This window comes from Pelophylax lessonae (genome assembly GCF_965119305.1).
Source record: "Pelophylax lessonae genome assembly, chromosome: 6".
Lineage (NCBI taxonomy): Eukaryota > Metazoa > Chordata > Amphibia > Anura > Ranidae > Pelophylax > Pelophylax lessonae.
Window position 1 is genome coordinate 11,307,918 of NC_138773.1, and position 23,258 is coordinate 11,331,175.

The window sequence follows — 23,258 nt, forward strand, 5'->3', positions numbered from 1 at the left end:
AAATAATTTTAAAAAATTGTCAAGTAAAATATTTTTGAACATTTTTAACATTTAAAAAAAATTATAATTTTTTTTTAAATGTAAAAAAAATAAAAAAGGGCTAATTCACACAGGGTCTGTTTTGTTTGTGTCCGCTAATAATGATTTTAGTGTATTTTAAGTGACAATATTGTCTTGATATATTCAGAGGGAGGGGGCTCCCAAGTAGGCTGTACAGGGCCCCGTTATTTCTAACAGCGGCCCTGACCTTGAAAATGGTAGCAACCTTACTGTCAAAATCATAGCAACCCAGGATGCACAATGGCCTCACTCTCTACACATGGAAGTTCCATCACCCCTTTGCAGTCCTCACCGGCTGGGACTGTATGATGATTCTCACACTGACTACAATTATGAGGGAAATAACATCAGTAAGTGTTTGCATAAAAAGCCATCTGTTGGTACCTGTTGAAATAGTTCCAAAGCCTCATACTGTAGCTAATAACACTAACGGAGGATGCTAAGTTTTGAGACTTCAAGTTGTTTTCTTTTTAAAGGTTTGAGTGTCAGTTTTTATGAGAAGAAAAAAAGTTTTGTATTTTTTTTAAATATTTATTTTTTTATCACACCAGGTGATTAACTTAATTCCTTTCATCATTCAATCTATATGCAAACTATAGTGCCATGGTTTTGACCTTGTTGCAAATTCAGAACCGAACCCTAACCTGAAACTTATTGTTTTCTGTAAAAAAAAAGGACATCTCAAAATATACATGAACAAGTCTGTGAATATTTGACTTGCTACATCAGAAAGCTGCTGGTTGACATTATGACACATAAAAAAGGTTACTAAGTATAATTGACATACATTATTTCCATCAAGGACCTTGTTTGCTTAAATCCTTTGTTCTATGAAGTTGTTACAGTATAAAAAAATGTCAGGTGTGCTAAACAAAAGATTGTCTTTTATTGTTGAGTTACACGGTTGACGAAACGTGTTAGGAGTTGGTCATAAAAACGTGCTCATGAAGAAAATGTACAAAGCTTGTGAGTGTAGGTTTATTATGGATAGTTTAAAGGTTAGTAATTGGGCAGTTTAAAGCAGGTTTAATGACGAAGAACTATAAGAGGAAGAAAATGGTTATATGTGATGATAGAACATTGAGTAAGAGAGAGTGTACAAACACATAGGAGAAAAATTAGCTGTAATCACATCAGTCTACAAACCTGTACAAGGTTTACATTTCTTCAATGGGCCTTTTTATTTGGCAATCACTTTGTAATCTCTACATACACTACATAATCAAACATATTGGGACGCCTGCCTTTACACGCACATGAACTTTAATGGCATCCCAGTCTTAGTCCGTAGGGTTCAATATTCAGTTGGCAGCTATAACAGCTTTAAGGCTCCTTTCACACACTATGTCCGTCAAATGGACTCCGCTTTTCTCAGCGTGGAATCGAGCCGCCGATCCCCCGCTGAGCAGAAGGATGACAGCTGTGTCTCCGCGCTGTGTGCGGAGACCAGTGTTGCCAACCGCCCGTAGATTTACGGACAGCCCGTAAAAACAGGGCACTTTTCTCCTGCCCGTAAATGCCCGTAGCAGGAGAAAAGTGCCCGTAAATCTATGGCGGCGGCGGCACTGTCAGAACTGCGCGTGCGCGGCGCGCAGTTCCGAAGATCCCCGAGCTCTCTCGCACTCGCAGAGAGATGCAGACTCGCACTGGATGATGATCGTCGCCGGACGAGTGCCACGGCCCGCCTGCGCCCACCCCTGCCTCCGCCCCCCGCCGTCATTTAAATTTTCCCGCCGGCCGCCAGGCGCTGCGCCAGCAGTATGGAGTGGAGTCTGTGCTCCAGCGCAGCTGTGGAGTGTGGACAAGAACTAGAACTCTAGAAGATGCCGCTGGACGGACGGACGGACGGATGGTGGAGTGGAGTGGACAAAGCAGACAGGCTGCGACAGCAGAGGCAGAGAGAGCACACAGAAGAGCAGGAGGACTGGTCTGGTGAGTGGGGTTCTGAGCCACCGAGGCTCAGACACTCAGCTAGCAGTAGCAGCGTAGACTGTCACTGAAGTAGTAGAGAGATGAGTCAGGGGGCAGAGGACATCAGTGTCCTGCTCCTGTGCCCCCTTCACCTCTCCACAGGCAGTGTCACACAGCTTCACTCTGCAGTAATGTCACTGATATTGCTATGGAGAGGTGAAGGGGACTTAGGAGGAGGACACTGATGTGGAGAGCTAAGGTAAGGGGGACAGAGGAAGAAACTACTGTGAGGGGGTGAGGAGGGCACTTCCATTGTCCACGCAGGCTCTGACCACCCCCTGTACCATGACCACAGTCTCTGACCACCCCCTGTGCCATGACCGCAGTCTCTGACCACCCCCTGTGCCATGACCGCAGTCTCTGACCACCCCCTGTGCCATGACCGCAGTCTCTGACCACCCCCTGTGCCATGACCGCAGTCTCTGACCACCCCCTGTGCCATGACCGCAGTCTCTGACCACCCCCTGTGCCATGACCGCAGTCTCTGACCACCCCCTGTGCCATGACCGCAGTCTCTGACCACCCTCTGTGCCATGACCGCAGTCTCTGACCACCCCCTGTGCCATGACCGCAGTCTCTGACCACCCCCTGTGCCATGACCGCAGTCTCTGACCACCCCCTGTGCCATGACCGCAGTCTCTGACCACCCCCTGTGCCATGACCGCAGTCTCTGACCACCCCCTGTACCATCTCCGCAGTCTCTGACCACCCCCCTGTGCCATGACCGCAGTCTCTGACCACCCCCTGTGCCATGACCGCAGTCTTTGACCACCCCCTGTGCCATGACCGCAGTCTCTGACCACCCCCTGTGCCATGACCGCAGTCTCTGACCACCCCCTGTGCCATGACCGCAGTCTATGACCACCCCCTGTTCCATGACCGCAGTCTCTGACCACCCCCTGTGCCATGACCGCAGTCTCTGACCACCCCCTGTACCATCTCCGCAGTCTCTGACCACCCCCCTGTGCCATGACCGCAGTCTCTGACCACCCCCTGTGCCATGACCGCAGTCTCTGACCACCCCCTGTGCCATGACCGCAGTCTCTGACCACCCCCTGTACCATCTCCGCAGTCTCTGACCACCCCCCTGTGCCATGACCGCAGTCTCTGACCACCCCCTGTACCATGTCCGCAGTCTCTGACCACCTCCTGTACCATGTCTGCAGTCTCTGACCACCCCCTGTACCATGTCCGCAGTCTCTGACCACCCCCTGTACCAAGCCCGCAGTGTCTGCCCACCCCCTTCACCATGCCCGCAGTGTCTGCCCACCCCCTTCACCATGTCCGCAGTGTCTGTCCACCCCCTTCACCATGTCTGCAGTGTCTGCCCACCCCCTTCACCATGTCCGCAGTGTCTGCCCACCCCCTTCACCATGTCCGCAGTGTCTGCCCACCCCCTTCACCATGTCCGCAGTGTCTGCCCACCTCCTGTACCATGTCCGCAGTGTCTGCCCACCCCCTGTACCATGTCCGCAGTCTCTGACCACCCCCTGTACCATGTCCGCAGTCTCTGACCACCCCCTGTACCATGCCGCAGTCTCTGACCACCCCCTTCACCATGCCCGCAGTGTCTGACCACCCCCTTCACCATGTCTGCAGTGTCTGCCCACCCCCTTCACCATGTCTGCAGTGTCTGCCCACCCCCTTCACCATGTCTGCAGTGTCTGCCCACCCCCTTCACCATGTCCGCAGTGTCTGCCCACCCCCTTCACCATGTCCGCAGTGTCTGCCCACCCCCTTCACCATGTCCGCAGTGTCTGCCCACCCCCTTCACCATGTCCGCAGTGTCTGCCCACCTCCTGTACCATGTCCGCAGTGTCTGCCCACCCCCTGTACCATGTCCGCAGTCTCTGACCACCCCCTGTACCATGTCCGCAGTCTCTGACCACCCCCTGTACCATGCCGCAGTCTCTGACCACCCCCTTCACCATGCCCGCAGTGTCTGACCACCCCCTTCACCATGTCTGCAGTGTCTGCCCACCCCCTTCACCATGTCTGCAGTGTCTGCCCACCCCCTTCACCATGTCTGCAGTGTCTGCCCACCCCCTTCACCATGTCCGCAGTGTCTGCCCACCCCCTTCACCATGTCCGCAGTGTCTGCCCACCTCCTGTACCATGTCCGCAGTGTCTGCCCACCTCCTGTACCATGTCCGCAGTGTTTGCCCACCTCCTGTACCATGTCTGCAGTGTTTGCCCACCTCCTGTACCATGTCCGCAGTGTTTGCCCACCTCCTGTACCATGTCTGCAGTGTTTGCCCACCTCCTGTACCATGTCTGCCCACCTCCTGTACCATGTCTGCCGTGTCTGCCCACCTCCTGTACCGTCTCTGACCACCTCCTGTACCATGTCTGACCAGATTCTGCAGACTCTGATGTAAGGGGGAACTCTGTGCTGGCTGGGTTATGGTAACCCAACCTTCATGTAAATTTGAGAAATATGTTTTTTGACTTTTGTTTAACTTTAACACATTGCTAATAGCACTAGCTATATGTTTATAGTTAAAATATTGATATTTGCACGGTTTAGCACTGAAAATTGTTATTTTAGGTACTTTTTTCAGTGTCCGTAAAAAATTGGATGTTCTGCCAGTAAATTTCCCTCCGGGGGGTTGGCAACACTGGCGGAGACACAGCTGTCAGTTCCCCATGCATCTCTATGGGGGAAATCGGATGGGAACGGACCGTCGGTCCGTTCTCATCTGATCCCATCCGATCCGCTGGACGGATGGAAAATAGGGTTTCCATCCGTCCAGATTTGACGGATCGGATCAATGTCAGTGGACATGTCTCTGCTGACATCCGATGCCCCATAGGAATGCATGGGGGGACCGTTCAGATCCGCCAAAAAAACGAACAGGCAGATCTGAACGGTCCGCCTGTGTGAAAGGGGCCTAACTCTTGTGAGAATGCTGTCCTCGAGATTAAGGAGTGTGTCTATAGAAATGTTTGACCATTTGTGTCAGCCCAATTGTGAGATCAGGCACTGGTGTTGGGCAAGAAGGTCTGGCTCACAGTCTACGCTCAAATTCATCCCAAAGGTGTTCAGGACTCTGTGCAGACCAGTCAAGTTCCTCCAACCCAAACTTGCCCATGCATGTCTTTGCTTTGTGCACTGGTGCACAGTCATGTTGGAGCAGGAAGGGGCCAACCCCAAACTGTTCCACACAAAGTTGGGAGCATAAAATTGTCCAAAATGTCTTGGTATTCTGACGTCTTAAAAGTTCTCTTCACTCTTCACTGGAACTAAGGGGCCAAGCCCAACCCTAAAAACAACCACAAAAAAGCTGAAAACATCCCAGCATGGCCAGCATGCTCACCGGACATGTCACCCATTGAGCATGTTTGAAATGCTCTGGATCGGGGCATAAAGCAGCGTGTTCCAGGTCCTGCCAATATCCAGCAACTTCGCACAGCCATTGAAGTGGACCACCATTCCACAGGCCACAATCACCAACCTGATCAACTCTATGCCAAGGAGATGTGTTGCACTGCGTGAGGCAAATGGTGGTCACACCAGATACTGACTGGTTTTTGGACCCCCCCCCCCCCATACAGTAAAACTGCACATTTTAGAGTGGCCTTTCATTGTGGGCAGCCTAAGGCACACCTGTGCAATAATCATGGTGTCCAATCAGCATCTTGATATGCCACACCTGTGAGGTGGACGGATTATCTCGGCAAAGGAGAAGTGATCACTAACACAGATTTACACAGATTTGTGAATAATATTTGAGGGAAATCGGCCTTTTGTGTACATAGAAAAAGTCTGAGATCTTTGAGTTCAGCTCATGAAAAACGGGGGCAAAAACTAAGTGTTGCGTTTATAATTTTGTTCAGTATATGTGTATATGTGTATATATAAAAAAAAACTAAATAAAAAAAAAAAAAACCACAATGGCACTATGTACCTACTGACTATAACCCTGCAGACCATAAATAAAAAGGCTGACATACTTTATATTCATCAAAGACCTTTGTTTGTTTAAATCCTTTGTTCTGTAAAGCCAAATCTCCTGTGTACTAAACAAAAGATTGTCTTTATTGCTGCTATTTACATGGGTGACAAAACACGTTAGGAAAATGTATACAGGTCAGTTATTAGGCAATTTAACCACTTCAATACAGTGCCCTTTCACCCCCAGGCCAATTTTCAGCTTTCAGCGCTTTGAGTGACAATTGCACAGTCATGCTACACTGTACCCATATTAATTTTTTTTATAATTTTTCTCACACAAATAGAGCTTTCTTTTGGTGGTATTTAATCACCGTTGGGTTTTTTTATTTCTTACTAAAAAAAAAAAAAGAGAAAATTTTGAGAAAATAAAAAAAAGTTTTTCTTATTTTCTGTCAGTAAATTTTGAAAATAAGTAATTTTTCTCCTTCACTGATGTGCGCTGATGAGGCTGCACTGATGGGGACTGATAGGCTGCACTGATGGGCACTGATGAGGTGGCACTTATGGGCACTGATGAGGTGGCACTGATTAGTAGGTACTAATATGCCGCATAGATGGGCACTGATAGGCGGCACTGATGAGCACTGAAAGGTGGCACTGATGGGCACTGAGAGGTAGCACTGATGGGCATAACTGATAGACACTGATGGGCAGCACAGAAGAGCAGGCACTGATGGGCAATGTGGGCACTGATTGTGGGCACTGATGGGCACTTTTTTTACTTTATTGTAATCAGGGCACTGATGATCAGTGCCCTAATTACCTGTCCTAGACTCCTCTTTGAGGAGGAGCCGCTGATCGGCTCTCCTCCCCACACACTCTTAACAGTGTGAGGCGAGGAGAGCCGGTAAATATATTTACATGTGACCGGCTGTGATTGTCCTAGAAACATGGCGCGGCTTTCTGGGGTGCCATCATATGACGTCGCCCCAGAACAAGAGCCGCACCGATCCGCAGTCATTTGAGGGTGGGCGGGTGTCAAGTGGTTAAAGCAGGTTTATTGATGAAGATATTACTGATATTAATGTAAAAACATATAAAAGAAAATTTTAGTTTAACCATTTTCAGCCCTCATACCCGTATCCCCCCATGGTATTCCCCCCATGGTATTCCCTCCATGGCATTTCCTCCATGGTATTCCCTCCATGGTATTTACTCCATGGTATTCCCTCAATGGTATTCCCCCCATGGTATTTCCTCCATGGTATTCCCCCCATGGTATTCCCCCCATGGTATTCCCCCCATGGTATTCCCTCATGGTATTCCCCATGGTATTCCCCCCTATGGTATTCCCCCCATGGGATTCCCTCCATGGTATTCCCTCCATGGTATTCCCTCCATGGTATTCCCTCCATTGTATTCCTCCATGGTATTCCCTCAATGGTATTCCCCCCATGGTATTCCCTCATGGTATTCCCCCATGGTATTCCCCCCCATGGTATTCCCCCCATGGTATTCACTCCATGGTATTCCTCCATGCTATTTTCCCCATGGTAGTTCTCCCATGGTATTCCCTCATGGTATTCCCTCCATGGTATTCCCTCATGGTATTCCCTCCATGGTATTTCCCCCATGGTAGTTCCCCCATGGTATTTCCCCCATGGTATTCCCTCATGGTATTCCTCCATGGTATTCCCTCATGGTATTCCCTCCATGGTATTCCCTCATGGTATTCCCTCCATGGTATTCCCTACATGGTATTCCCTCCATGGTATTCCCCTATGATATTCCCTCCATGGTATTCCCTCCATGGTATTCCCTACATTGTATTCCCCCATGGTATTCCCTCCATGGTATTCCCTCCATGGTATTCCCTCCATGCTATCCCTCCATTGTATTCCCCCCATGGTATTCCCCCCATGGTATTCCCTACATGGTACTCCCTCCATGGTATTCCCTCCATGGTATTCCCTACAGGGTTTTCCCTACATGGTATTCCCTCCATGGTATTCCCTCTATGGTATTCCCTCCATACTATCCCTCCATGGTAATCCCTCATGGTATTCCCCTCATGTTATATTGTATTCCCTCCATGGTATTCCCTCCATGGTATTCCCTCCATGGTATTTCCTCCATGGTATTCCCTCCATGGTATTTCCTCCATGGTATTCCCTCCATGCTATCCCTCCATGGTATTCCCTCATGGTATTCCCCCAGGGATCAGAACAAGTTTAGTTTAACCATTTTCAGCCCTCATACCCGTATTCCCCCATGGTTTCCCCCCCATGGTATTCCCTCCATGGTATTTCCTCCATGGTATTCCCTCCATGGTATTTCCTCCATGGTATTCCCTCCATGGTATTCCCCCCATGGTATTCCCTCCATGGTATTCCCCCCATGGTATTCCCTCTATGGTACCCCCTCCATGGTATTCCCTCCATTGTATTCCTCCATGGTATTCCCTCCATGGTATTCCCCCCATGGTATTCCCTCCATGGTATTTCCTCCATGGTATTCCCTCCATGGTATTTCCTCCATGGTACCCCCTCCATGGTATTCCCTCCATGGTATTTCCTCCATGGTATTCCCTCCATGGTATTCCCTCCATGGTATTTCCTCCATGGTATTCCCTCCATGGTATTTCCTCCATGGTATTCCCTCCATGGTATTCCCCCCATGGTATTCCCTCCATGGTATTTCCTCCATGGTATTCCCTCCATGCTATCCCTCCATGGTATTCCCTCATGGTATTCCCCCAGGGATCAGAACAAGTTTAGTTTAACCATTTTCAGCCCTCATACCCGTATTCCCCCATGGTTTCCCCCCCATGGTATTCCCTCCATGGTATTTCCTCCATGGTATTCCCTCCATGGTATTTCCTCCATGGTATTCCCTCCATGGTATTCCCCCCATGGTATTCCCTCCATGGTATTCCCCCCATGGTATTCCCTCTATGGTACCCCCTCCATGGTATTCCCTCCATTGTATTCCTCCATGGTATTCCCTCCATGGTATTCCCCCCATGGTATTCCCTCCATGGTATTTCCTCCATGGTATTCCCTCCATGGTATTTCCTCCATGGTACCCCCTCCATGGTATTCCCTCCATGGTATTTCCTCCATGGTATTCCCTCCATGGTATTCCCCCCATGGTATTCCCTCCATGGTATTTCCTCCATGGTATTCCCTCCATGGTATTTCCTCCATGGTATTCCCTGCATGGTATTCCCCCCATGGTATTCCCTCTATGGTACCCCCTCCATGGTATTCCCTCCATTGTATTCCTCCATGGCTATCCCTCCATGGCTATCCCTCCATGGTTTCCCCCCCATGGTATTCCCCCATGGTATTCCCTCCATGGTATTTCCTCCATGGTATTTCCTCCATGGTATTCCCTCCGTGGTATTCCCTCCATGCTATCCCTCCATGGTATTCCCTCCATGGTATTCCCTCCATGTTATTCCCTACATGGTATTCCCTCCATGGTATTCTCCTATAGTATTCCCTCCATGGTATTCCCTCCATGGTATTCTCCTATAGTATTCCCTCCATGGTATTCCCTCCATGGTATTCTCCTATAGTATTCCCTCCGTGGTATTCCCCCAGGGATCAGAACAAGGTTTACATTTCTGCAATGGTCCTATTTATTCAGCAATCACTTTGTAAATACAGCTACTTAAGATAACAAAGTTTTACACGGAGTGTTTTATAAGGACAAACAATGCTTGCAGATTTTGTTTTGATTGGAGTTAGTTTTAAAACAAATATTGTTACTGTAAGTAAAAAGTATACTTTTTATTTTATTGTTTGTGCTTTTTTTCACTTCCCAAGTCTATTCTGACACTTCTCACATACCTGTGTAGCTAGGAAAAGTATAGTTTGCTCTGCCTGCTTCACAGGGGAGCCTGATCAGTAGTTAGGCCTGTTGCATGTGTCCATGTGTGATTCATCTGGGCTGAGGGAGTGTCCCCACTGTATCCAATAGGGGAGCCTGTTGGACAGTGGAGGAAACCCAGCCAGTGACACACAGGCTTTTATGGCTGTCCCAGTGGGTAGGCACAACAGTGGTGCATCCTGGGATACGTTAAATAAGCCAAGGGCACATGTGACAGGGTGTCTTTGGGCAGGAAGCCAGGACCCAGGAGGGGGGTGACGGCTGTCTCTCCTCCTGTTGCTGAGGATGGTGGTCACAGGCAGTAGGCCTTGTGGACCAGAAGTGTGGTGCTGAGCCAAGAGGTCCAGGAAGCTGACAAGAGAGTTGGAGGCAGAGCAACCCAGGGAAAAACAGTGTCCGTGAGAACCAGGAAGCTTGTCAGGGGTCTGCCCAGGACGGGGACCACTCCAGGAGGGTGTCAGTGCACAGAAGGTCAGCACACATAGTCAGTGAGAAAGGGGGTGTCAGGTTAGACCCTGAAGATTAATCTAGGTGAGGGTACATATTCTTTATCCTCACTTCAGTGGCAGGGTGAAATAGCAGCCTTATCGCATTCTACAGTCAGTTGTCCTCAGGAATTGTGCAAAGTTCAAGTTGGAGTATCCCACTCCTCCCTTCTCCCATCCAAGTTCCCTAGGGGGCAGTGCTACACCTGTAAACAGGGCCAGCACTACCTATAAGCAAAGTAGGCTCCGGCCCGCCCAGAGCGCACATCAGTCGGGGGCGCCGGAGGTGCCTTCCATTGAATTTACATTCTCTGTGCCTCTAATGCCCCCCGGCACTTATGGGGTTTAAGCTCCTCCTTGGGATACAGCTCGGCGCTCGCCACGCTCCGCCCCTCCAGCCGATTGCGGCTTGTAGATCAGGAGTCGAGCTTGCTGTAATTAGACAAAAGAATGTCACCTCCCTAGGACAGCATGTTGGTGGCCGAGGAAACAATTCCACAAAGCCAGCCAGGTGAGACAATGATAGTGTGTCCCTTCCTCTCCCACCCCTAACACAGTACAACCCCCCTCCCCCCCATCCGGACACTGGCCACCGCACTGTCTTCTCTTTATACATAAGGGGGGCTGTATTGTATAATATGGGGAGCTGTATTGTATATTATGGGGGGCTGTATTGTATAATATGGGGGGCTGTATTGTATGATAGGGGGGAGGCTGTATTGTATATTTTGGGGGGCTGTATTGTATGATATGGGGGGGCTGTAACGTATATTATAGGGGGCTGTATTGTTGGATATGTGGGGCTGTATAATCTGGGTGGGCTGTATTGTATAATATGGGGGGGGGGGGGCTGTATTGTATGCTATGTGGGGGCCCTGTATTGTGTGATATGGGGGGTGGGTTGCGTGATATTGAGGGGTGGCTGTATTGTGTGATATGGGGGGGGGGGCTATATTGTATAATATGGGGGGGCTATATTGTAAAATATGGGGGGGAGCTATTTTGTATAATATAGGGGGCTGTATTGTATGATATGGGGGGCTTTATTGCATTAAATGGGGGCTGTATTGCATAATATGGGGGGCTGTATTGTGTGATATGGAGGGGCTGTATTGTATAATATGGGGGCTGTATTGTGTGCTATGGGGGAGGCTGGTTTGTGTGATATTGGGGGTGTGGTGTGATATGGGGTGGCTGTATTATGTAATATGGTTGGGCTGTATTGAATGATATAGGGGGGCTGTATTGTATAATATAGGGGGGCTGTAATGTGTGATATGGGGGGCTGGGTTGTATGATATTGGGGGGCTGGGTTGTATGATATTGGGGAGGCTGGTTTGTGTGATATTGGGGGTGTGGTGTGATATAGGAGGGCTGTATTGAATGATATAGGTGGGCTGTATTGTATAATATAGGGGGGCTGTAATGTGTGATATGGGGGGCTGGGTTGTATGATATTGGGGGGCTGGGTTGTATGATATTGGGGAGGCTGGTTTGTGTGATATTGGGGGTGTGGTGTGATATAGGAGGGCTGTATTGAATGATATAGGTGGGCTGTATTGTATAATATAGGGGGGCTGTAATGTGTGATATGGGGGGCTGGGTTGTATGATATTGGGGAGGCTGGTTTGTGTGATATTGGGAGTGTGGTGTGATATAGGAGGGCTGTATTGAATGATATAGGGGGGCTGTGTATGGTGTACAGTGTCCCCATCTTCCCAAATGCTGGCCTCTGACCCCACCTGACTAATGGTGATCTGTGATTAGCTGTCTCCATGGCCTCACTCACATGGATGGCAGTGAAGCTGCATTATTACCGACCCCCAACCAGGAGGAGAAGCTTCATTTGGCGGGGGCTGTACACAGATCATAGCAGAAATGACCCCCCATCACATGGGGTGTAATGTAGGTGTTAAGTTACAAGTTGTCGCTTCCGGGTTACTACATCGAAGACCCGATGAAAGACCAATTTGTTTGGGACTCCAAAAAGCGGGAGACCCAGGCAAAGCCACATAAGGCAGAGGGGGGTGGGGGGGTGGGGGGGGGTGTTTCCTCCCTCGCTGGGATAACTGCTGAGCGGCTTCTGAGTCGCATTGGCGGTTATCTCCTGAAAGCCAACCGCCGGTTCTAAAAAAAGTTACCGGGGTGATGCCTGCAGCTGCAGGTCATCCCGCTACAACCACTTCTCTGAGGCAATGTACGGGAACAGGTATAGGTGCAGGGACAGGTACAGGGACATCAGTTTGCGGGAAGTAGGTAATTAATTCATACTTATCCTTTGATTATATTTTGCACAGCTAAAATAATTGTTACACATGTATATGCCCATTTATGCATGTAAACGCACATACTATTTGGACCATACTCACCTTGTGCAGCAACTGTCTGCCAGGAAGATCTGGCATTCATACAGCAGTACTGTGTGCAAGCCCCCCTAGGGTTTGTTCACTCAGGTGGCAAAGGGGGTGATAAAACCACAGCTCAACCCTCAACCACCCATCTGGACACAGGCATACAGACGTTCAAGGCTGTGCACATGCTGGAGCCGCAATGCCGTAATTCGTGGCTGCAGAAAAAATGAAACAGCCTAACCGCTGCCAAATGCAACCTATGCAAGTCTTGGAGGTGTGTCGTGATTGTGGTGCAGCATTGCAGCATTTACAGAATTTACAAGGCCGGCTCACTGCCTGTCGAATGCCTCTGAAAAGCGCTCCACTGCGGATCTCATTTCAGGGTGATGGAAATGGTTAATGAACATACGAATGAGCCCTTACTTAGAGGCATTAAAAAATGTGAATTTTTTCATTCGCTATTGTCACACAATGGATGGGCTCGGGACGCACTGCTCTGCGCCCCGGGTCCACCCTTTGCATCGCCCTATTAGAGCCTCTGGCTCTAATCAGGTGATAAAAAAAAAACAAAACATTGAGCTCCATGCGTCCGGCGCCCCTGCATGTAGATTAGGGGGCCGGACGCATGGATGGGGGGGGGGGGCCGCCACTGATGTGTACACATAGGAGCTGATTTACTAAAACTGGAGAGTGCAAAATCTGGTGCAGCTCTGCAAAGGAACTAATCAGCTTCTTCAGCTAACTTCAGCTAGTTCAATTAAGCTCTGACAAAAAAACCTGGAACCAGATTTTGCACCATTCAGTTTTAGTAAATAACTCTGTAATTCGTTCCTAGAACAAATTAATTTTTCTAGCCAATAGGAAGAGTTTACTTGCAGACACCACTAAATGACTGTTTAATTTATTCATAAATGATCTAGAGCAGTGGTCCTCAACCCTGGCCTACAGGGCCCACTAACAGGCCAGGTTTTCAAGATAATTGAAATACATCCCAGGTGATATCATTTGCTGCTCAGTGATTGCAGTATTCTAGTCTGCATCTCCCCAAAGTAATACTCAAAATCTGGCCTGTTAGTGGGCCCTGAGGACCGGAGTTGAGGACCACTGATCTAGAGGAGGGGATATCTAGTAGAAATTTGGTATTTGCGGATGATACTAAACTAAGCATGCCAATATCTTCTATGCAGGATGTGGAAACCTTACAAGCGGACCTGAACAAAATAACGGGGTGGGCAACTACATGGCAGATGAGGTTTAATGTTGAAAAATGTAAAAGTAATGCACCTGGGTGCCAGAAACCAGAAAGCAAGCTACTCACTAGGGGGGGAACCTCTGGGTGAGTCTAGGATGGAAAATGACCTGGGGGTACTGGTAGACAACAGGCTTGGCAGTGGCATGCAATGCCAAGCCGCTGCAAGCAAAGCCAACAGAATACTGGGATGTATAAAAAAGGGGATTCACTCCAGAAATAAAGAGATTATTCTCCCACTCTACAAGACTCTGGTCCGGCCACATCTGGAGTATGCTGTCCAGTTCTGGGCACCGGTCCTCAGGAAGGATGTGCTGGAACTGGAGAAAGTCCAGAGAAGGGCAACAAAAATAATTAGGGGAATGGAGGACATCAGCTATGAGGAAAGACTACAAGCACTGAACTTATTCTCTCTGGAGAAGAGACGATTGAGGGGGGATATGATATCAATGTACAAATACTGTACTGGCGACCCTAGCATATGGAAAAACCTATTCAGAGAAAGGGAATACAATAAGACACGGGGCCACTCACTAAAACTAGAGGAAAGGCGGTTTAACCTTAAAATACGCAGGGGGTTCTTCACTGTAAGAGCGGTAAGGATGTGGAATTCTCTTCCACAAGCAGTCGTATCAGCAGGGAGCATCGATAGTTTCAAAAAACTATTAGATGGGCACCTTAGAGACCACAACATACAGGGGTATACAATGTACAACATACAGGGGTATACAATGTACAACATACAGGGGTATACACTGTACAACATACAGGGGTATACAATGTACAACATACAGGGGTATACAATGTACGGTTAACAGCAAACACACACACACATCATAGGTTGAACTGGATGGACTGATGTCTTTTTTCAACCTCACTAACTATGTAACTATGTAACTATGACAAATGCGAGTAAAAATGCATTAAGTCTCTCCCATACCTAAAAATGCCTCACTGGACCCCAAAAATCCTAACAACCTAAGACCCATCTCTTTACTCACTTTTGCCTCCAAACCTCCTTGAACGTCTGACTGAGCTGCCACCCCATTGAGAATAACCTTCTTGATACCCTTCAGTCTGGATTTTGCCCACAACACTCCACAGAATCTTTTCTCCTAAAACTCACAAACGACTTACTAACAGATAAAACCAACGGTCACTATTCCGTACTCTTACTCCTGGACCTCAGCGCTGCCTTTGATACAGTTGACCACCCCCTCCTCCTCAACAAACTCTATTTTCTTGGTCTCCATTGCTGTGCACTCAGTTTGATTCTTACCTATCTTACCGCACCCTTACAACTCTGCTTCCTCCTCTCCTACTCCTCTTACCATCGGGGTCCCCCAAGGCTCCGTCCTTGGACTTCTATTCTTGATCTACACCTCCTTCCTGGGTCAGCTGATAGCCTTCCGTGGCTCATAATATTTTCTCCTCCATGTGTCCCTTCCCTTAACTTGTCTTTCAAAATCAATGGCACAACTATCAGTCCGTACCCACATGCAAGGGTGCTAGGGGTAACCCTGAACTGTCCTTTCAGGCTCACATCCAATCCCTGTCCAATTCATGCCACCTCAACCTCTGCAACATCTGCAGAATATGCCCCTTTTCTAACCCTTGACACCACTAAGCTTCTAATTCACTCCCTGATCATCTCTCGCCTCGACTACTGCAGCTCCCTCCTCATTGGCTTACCCTTATATAGGCTATCGCCACTTCGGTCCACCCTACCAACTAACAACAACTTACAGATCCATCCACAACTCTGATCCCAGCTACTTTACTAATCTAGTCTCAAAATATCAACCAAGCCAAACTCTTCGGTCCTCCCAAGACCTCCTGCTCTCTAGGTCCCTCGTCACCTCCTTCCATACTCGCCTCCAGGATTTCTCCTGAGCCTCTCCCATCACTTGGAACTCCCTACCCCAATCTGTCCGACTATCTCCTAATCTATCCATCTTTGGACAATCCCTGAAAACTCTTCTCTTTAAGGAAGCCTATTCTCCTTCAAACTAATGCACTGTTTTTACTTTGTCAATCAGCTCATCTCCCACAGTATTACCTTTACTATCACTTAACTCAGTGCCATCTTAAGAGCATTAAAGGGCCCCCGGGCAATGCAGTGCACTGGGGCCCTGCCTACACAATCACTCACGAGAATAAAAATGCAAATTATCGATAAGGCCGTATACTGTATATTGGTACAGCAGTACAAGGCTAAGGGCAGCTTCCAAGTTCGACGGCTGGGTCCGGTGAACACACACACGGGACGGGAGTCAGACTCTGTTCCGTGCCTGTTCCCGTGGGAGTCCGTGCCTGTTCCCGTGGGAGTCCGTGCCTGTTCCTGTGGGAGTCCGTGCCTGTTCCCGTGGGAGTCCATGCCTGTTCCCGTGGGAGTCCATACCTTTTCCCGTGGGAGTCCATGCCTGTTCCCGTGGGAGTCCATGCCTGTTCCCGTGGGAGTCCTTGCCTGTTCCAGTGGGAGTCCGTGCCTGTTCCCATGGGAGTCCGTGCCTGTTCCCGTGGGAGTCCGTGCCTGTTCCCGTGGGAGTCCATGCCTGTTCCCGTGGGAGTCCATGCCTGTTCCCGTGGGAGTCCGTGCCTGTTCCCGTGGGAGTCCATGCCTGTTCCCGTGGGAGTCCATGCCTGTTCCTGTGGGAGTCCATGCCTGTTCCCGTGGGAGTCCGTGCCTGTTCCCGTGGGAGTCTGTGCCTGTTCCAGTGGGAGTCCGTGCCTGTTCCCGTGGGAGTCCATGCCTGTTCCTGTGGGAGTCCATGCCTGTTCCCGTGGGAGTCCGTGCCTGTTCCCGTGGGAGTCCGTGCTTTTTCCTGTGGGAGTTCGTGCCTGTTCCCATGGAGGCGGACAGGCATTCCTGCAGTTGTGGGCTCTCCCTCCATGGCCCAAGTGGCCTAAAAGTAACTCAGGGCCGACAGGTGAATCAGGACTAACATGGGAATTGGGACTAATGCTTGGCTTGGTCGCTGGGCAGGTGGGGCCCCCCGGGCAACTGCCCAGTGTGCCCATTCGGTAAGATGGCCCTGACTTGATTCTCCCTCTTAGATTGTAAGCTCCTAAGAGCAGGGCCCTCTGATTCCTCTTGCACCATATTGTAATGCAACTGTAATGGCTGCCTTCATTTTGTAAAGCACTGCGCAAACTGCTAACACTAAATCCTGCATAATAATTATTAAATAAAAGACGCATGAACAAAACAAGCATTTTGTATGCGACAAACTCCTGGTAATCTCAGCGTAGATGAAGAAATTTCATTTACGCTTTTGAAGGTGAACCTTAAAAGTCATGCCCAATGCAAACATGTACCCATTCCTTACCCGCCTGGGCTCCTGCCACCGCTCAATCCTGAAAATAATGCCTTCCAGATGCCAGGTTCTCCAGTGCCGCAGATCTCCTCGGAGCTCACATCGCAGGTTTCCCTGTGGTGCTTGGCATCACAATTCATGCAAGCAATCGCTGCCCAGTTACGGGACAGACGGAGGGTTATGTGCCAACGCCATACGATTTGTCTTTCATTCCATACAGGCTGCAGAGAGAGACTGCAAATAAATTCATTTCAAAAACAGCCCAACCCCTTGGAGCTGCAGGACTCCGGGGAGGCCTGGCTTAAGTCTTATTGACACCAGCACCTTTTGGAGCAGATAGCTAAAAGGCAAAGAATTGGCAGACCCTCCTGCTTGGTAAACGGGATCTTATCTACCTAGAAAAGCTCAGATTCTGCTGCTTTTCTGCCTTAGGTCAACAGACACAAAGACAAACACCAGTGTACCTTAACCCTTTAGCGGCACTTTTATGGTGACACTATCAGTAGCTGTTTTTTTTTTTTTTTTTTTTCAGCTAGGCATGTGAAAGTATTCTGCAAATAATATGTGTATGCAGGGCCGCATGTGTATGCAGGACCACCAGTCCTCCTGTAGGGGGCCCGGGCACACAGGGGGGCCCGAATAGCAGATGGAATCAGTGCGGTCGGACAGAGGGGCAGTTACAGGATGCCCTGTGTGGCTCTCTGCAGCAGCTGGAAGCTGGCAACAGGGAGTGACACAGACACTGGACCCCCCCCCCCCCCCCCCCGCTCAAGCTGCTGGCTTCCCTGTTCCGTAAAAAAAAAAATAACAAATTGTAAAAAAATAATAATAATAATAAAAAATATGTAAAATAAAATTTAAAGTAAAACATTTAAACATTTTTATTTTTTAATTACAAAATGTTTTTTTCAAAAATATAAAAAAATTATTAAAAAAGGGCTAATACCTATTATTTGAATAATGATATGTACTCACACACTATACCATGTTATGCTAATATGGCCATATTTTGTATTTAATGTTTTGTTTGGAATCTTTTGAATTTTCCGATTTTTTTTTTCATTTTTCTTCAATTTCCTTGTTTTTCTTGCTGGGAAATCCTTTTTTTTTTTTTTTTTTCAATAAAAAAAAAAAATAAATAAATGAAAAAATTAAATAAAAAAGGGCTAATTCACACAGCTTCTTTGTTCTCTAAGAACTTTTTAGTATATTTTTCGTGAAAATGTTGTTTTGATATATTCGAGGGGGGGGAGGCCTGCCAGGTAGGCTGTACGGCCTGCCAGGTAGGCTGTACGGGGGCCCTGTAATTTCTATCAGCAGCCCTGTGTGTATGTTAAATATTTCAAACCTTGTATACAGTGCTGTGAAAGAGCATTTCTCTTCTTCCTGGTTTTTTTTTTTGCATATTTTTCACACTTAGACTCGATTCACACTAGAGCGACTTGTCAGGCGACTTGTCAGCCTGACAAGTCGCGGTCCCTCGTGGTCCATTGATTAGCACAGGACCCGTTCTAATAGGAGCGACACAAGTCGCTCCGACTTAGAAAAAGGGTCCTGTACTACTTCGGGGCGACCTCGGAGCGACTTGCATTGACTTCCATTGTGTGAAGTCCGTGCAAGTCGCGCTGAAGTTGCGGTGCACGGGACTGCACAAGTCGCCCCCAAAGTAGTACAGAGTCGTGCCGCCCCAGTGTGAACCGACTCTAAAAGCGGTTGTATCCTCAAAAAAAGAAAAAAAAAACCCTGCAGGACAATGGCATGTATCGCATACTAGCTCATTATGAAATACTTACCTTAGAACGAAGCGCCCGAACCCCGCCGAGGCGGCCGACATCTTCGCTCGGCATCTCTTCCGGGTTCGGCGGCTCCGGAGTGGCCGGAGCCGCGATGACGTCACTCCCGCGCAAGGAGCCGGCAAGGAGCTCTGAAGGTCCGCTGGACCTTCAGAGCGCATGCGCCGCTGGCGTCAGTGGCTACATGCAGGGCGAATATTTCCTAAACCGTGCAGAATTAGGAGATATTCATTTCCAAATGACAAAAAATGTGTCCAAATTTAATGCGGAACTAAACAAAACGCACATGTCTCATGGATACCAAATCTTTCCTGCATGGCCGCTCACCCCCGCTGTCTATGAGCTCCCTCATAAATTACATTTTGTTGTGGAAATTTTATTAGGACTAGTGTGGACATTTCAGGATGTGTTTTATTTAGATTGTCATTATGGCTCATTTTTTTCGGTTTGTTTGCAATACGCTCATTAAAGCGTGTACGGGCGAATCGGCAATTGAATAAAGACTACTGGCAGTGAAAACCTTCCCTTAGATGTTCAGACGGGTTCCCTCTACATAGACATCTCCGCCGGCGAACACTCCATGTGCTATTTGCACGTCTGTACAGGTAGAGAGATATATGTGTATTGTGGTGCGGAGTTCAAGGTTCAAGCACAGGGCTGGCCCAAGACATTGTGCTGCCTGGGTCCAAGAATGAAATGCTGCCCCCCCATCCCCCCCCCAAAAAAAATTCATGCCCTCCAAAAGGCCCCCACATTCTATAGGACTATGAAAGCAGTCAGAGGAGTGTGAGTGTGTACGGAGTGACAGCAGGAGCAGGACTGAGCAGTAGACACTGGGCAGATGAGCGCACCAGGCTTTCTAATGTCTATAGTGCCACAGTGTCCTGCAGTGCTGTGGGCATGGTACATTAAAATGCAGTGCTGCGGGCATGGTACAGGAGAATGCAGGGCTGTGGACATGGTACAGGAGAATGCAGGGCTGCGGGCATGGTACAGGAGAATGCTGTGCTGCCGGCATGGTACAGGAGAATGCTGTGCTGCGGGCATGGTACAGGAGAATGCAGGGCTGTGGGCATGGTACATGAGAATGCAGGGCTGCGGGCATGGTACAGGATAATGTGGGGCTGCGGGCATGGTACAGGAGAATGCGGGCCTGCAGGCATGCTACAGGAGAATGCGGGGCTGCAGGCATGCTACAGGAGAATGCGGGGCTGCAGGCATGCTACAGGAGAATGCGGGGCTGCGGGCATGGTACAGGAGAATGCAGGGCTGCGGGCATGGTACAGGAGAATGCAGGGCTGTGGGCATGATACAGGAGAATGCAGGGCTGTGGGTATGGTACAGGAGAATGCAGGGCTGTGGGAATGGTACAGGAGAATACAGGGCTGTGGGCATGGTACAGGAGAATGCAGGGCTGCGGGCATGGTACAGGAGGATGCAGGGCTGTAGGCATGGTACAGGAGAATGCAGGGCTGCGGACACAGTACAGGAGAATGCGGGGCTGTGGGCATGGTACAGGAGAATGCAGGGCTGCGGGCATGGTACAGGAGAATGCGGGCTGTGGGCATAATACAGAAGGATGCAGGGCTGTAGGCATGGTACAGGAGAATGCAGGGCTGTGGGCATGGTACAAGAGAATGCAGGGCTGTAGGCATGGTACAGGAGAATGCAGGGCTGTAGGCATTGTACAGGAGAATGCAGGGCTGCGGGCATGGTACAGGAGAATGCCGCGGTGGGCATGGTACAGGAGAATGCGGAGCTGCGGGCATGGTACAGAAGAATGCGGCGGCGGGCATGGTACAGGATAATGCAGGGCTGCGGTCATGGTACAGGAGAATGCGGTGGCGGGCATGGTACAGGAGAATGCAGGACTGTAGGCATCGTACAGGAGAATTCAGGGCTGCGGGCATGGTACAGGAGAATGTGGCGGTGGACATGGTACAGGAGAATGCGGGGTTGCGGGCATGGTACAGGAGAATGCGGTGGCAGGCATGGTACAGGAGAATGCAGGGCTGTAGGCATGGTACAGGAGAATACAGGGCTGTGAGCATGGTACAGGAGAATGCGGGGCTGAGGGCATGGTACAAGAGAATGCAGGGCTGTGGGCATGGTACAGGAGAATGCGGGCCATGGGCATGGTACAGGAGAATGCGGCCGCGGGCATGGTACAGAAGAATGCGGTGGCGGGCATGGTACAGGAGAATGCAGGGCTGCGGGCATTGTACAGGAGAATGCAGGGCTGCGGGCATGCTACAAGAGAATGCGGGGCTGCGGGCATACTACAGGAGATGCAGTGCTGCGGGCATTGTACATGGCACTGCATCTTCTGTAGTATGCCCGCAGTCCCGCATAACATCAAGTAGTGTGGCTGTGGAGGAGTGTCACTTACCTGTTCCTGAGGCTTTAGATTTGAAAATGGTTCCGCCCGGCGCCAACAAGTCACCACGCATGCGCTGTCGCCGCTCGGGAAAGTGTACATGTTCGGCTATTCCCGGAAATAGCAGAACGTGTACGGGCTTTCCCGAGCGGCGGCGGCACATGCGCAGTGTGCATGTTGGGCCGGCCGCGGACCTTTTTTTTTTTTACTCGAGCCGAAGAAGAGAAGAGGTGGCCGGGGGCCAACCCTCTCTAAGTGGCGCCTGGGTCCCATGGTCCTACCAGGACCCATGGTAGGGCCGGCCCTTATGTAGACTTACGTTGCTCACCCACGAGCCTGTAGGGGGTGAGCGCACGCCGCCGGTGGCACGCTCCCGTCCCCGCTCGTTCCCTGCCTTCCCTGTGCGTGTGACCGGTGGCTCTGATGTCCACCGGCCACTCGCGATCATGCTCCGGAGAGGGAGATAGACAGACGGCTGATGTAAACAAAGCTGTCTGTCATTCTCCCTTAGATCATGGCAGAGGCTATGCGATCCTGCTATGTAGGATCATATGTCTCTGTGATGATCTAACAAGCCACGCCCCCTGACAGCTAGAATCATGCCCCTAGGGACACACTTAACCCCTTGATCACCAATAAAGTTAACCCCTTCCCTGCCAGTGTCATTTTTACAGTAACAGTGCAGATTTATAGCACTGATTACTGTAGTAATGTCACTGGTAACCCCAAAAGTGTCAATAATGTCATTCAGGGGTCTGATCTGTCCGCCACAATGTCGCAGTCCCGCAAAAAAAATCGCAGATCGCCGCCATTACTAGTTATAAAAAAAAACAATAAAAATGACATAAATTTTTCCCGTAGTTAGTAAATGCAAAGACTTTTGAGCAAACCAATCAAAATACGCTTATTGCGATTTTTTTTTTACCAAAAATATGTAGCAGAAAACAAATTGGCCTAAAATTTAAAAAAAATTAGATTTTTACTTTTTTTTTTTTGAGAATTTCATCTAAGAAAATTTGAAAAATATTTTGTTTTTTTTCCAAAATTGGCGCTCTTTTTTTGTTTATAGCACAAAAAGTAAAAATCGCACAGGTGATCAAATACCACCAAAAGAAAAGAAAGGACGTCAATTTCATTTGGGTACAGCGTTGCACGACCGCGCAATTGTCCATTAAAGTCACGCAGTGTCGAATCGCAAAATAGTGCCTGGTCTTTGAGCAGCCAAATCCTCCGGGGGGCTTAAGTGGTTAATATCCAAAAGTGCACTTATTAGCGCAACAGAGTTTTTTTTTTTTTTTGAATAAACGTTTTATTGAAACAAAAGGAAAATGAAAAATGACAAGTAATGGCAAAGTGGCAAAGTCAACTGATACAGAATAAAAATTGACATAACAAGTCAGAGAGCAACATAATCCGTATCCAAGTACCGGAGTCCTAATTATATAGCAGATAAACAAACCAGAACCTATCATGATAGGACAAGGCGTACTATATACGGGCGATATCTAGGTACAGTATAGGACATAGGGGTGCCGATGCAGCACGGGCAAGAGCCCTAGCTACATGGGCCAAAACAAACAAGCAATTGGTCTAAGAGCTCTGAAATGTGTAGAAGGAGACATACAATACATAACCAATTTAGAGGGAGGGGCGAACTCTGTCCCGTCAGCCTGGAAAGATATGAGAAGGAGCAGTAGGGGTGCAATAATGTTACATTCCTAGATGGCACACCTCCGGAATGGACACCCCCAGGGGGAGCTAACTGTGTCCGGTACCGGAGGGTGGCCATCCACCAATGCGAGAAAACTGCTCCACGCTAAGCAGGGGGACATGGGGGTGAGGAAAGGTGAAGGGTGGACAAGGACA

At 49.0% G+C, this 23,258-nt stretch overlaps 1 protein-coding gene across 1 annotated transcript in view; it reads right to left on the bottom strand.

Moving 5' to 3' along the window:
• LOC309558209 (uncharacterized protein) overlaps positions 1-17,332 on the bottom strand; it is a gene marked incomplete at its 3' end in the record, with an annotated part of 98,461 nt that extends 81,129 nt beyond the window's left edge. Inside the window, exon 1 of the mRNA XM_082261228.1 lies at positions 17,235-17,332. The remainder of the gene's footprint in view (positions 1-17,234) is intronic.
• Between the last annotated feature and the right edge of the window lie 5,926 nt (positions 17,333-23,258).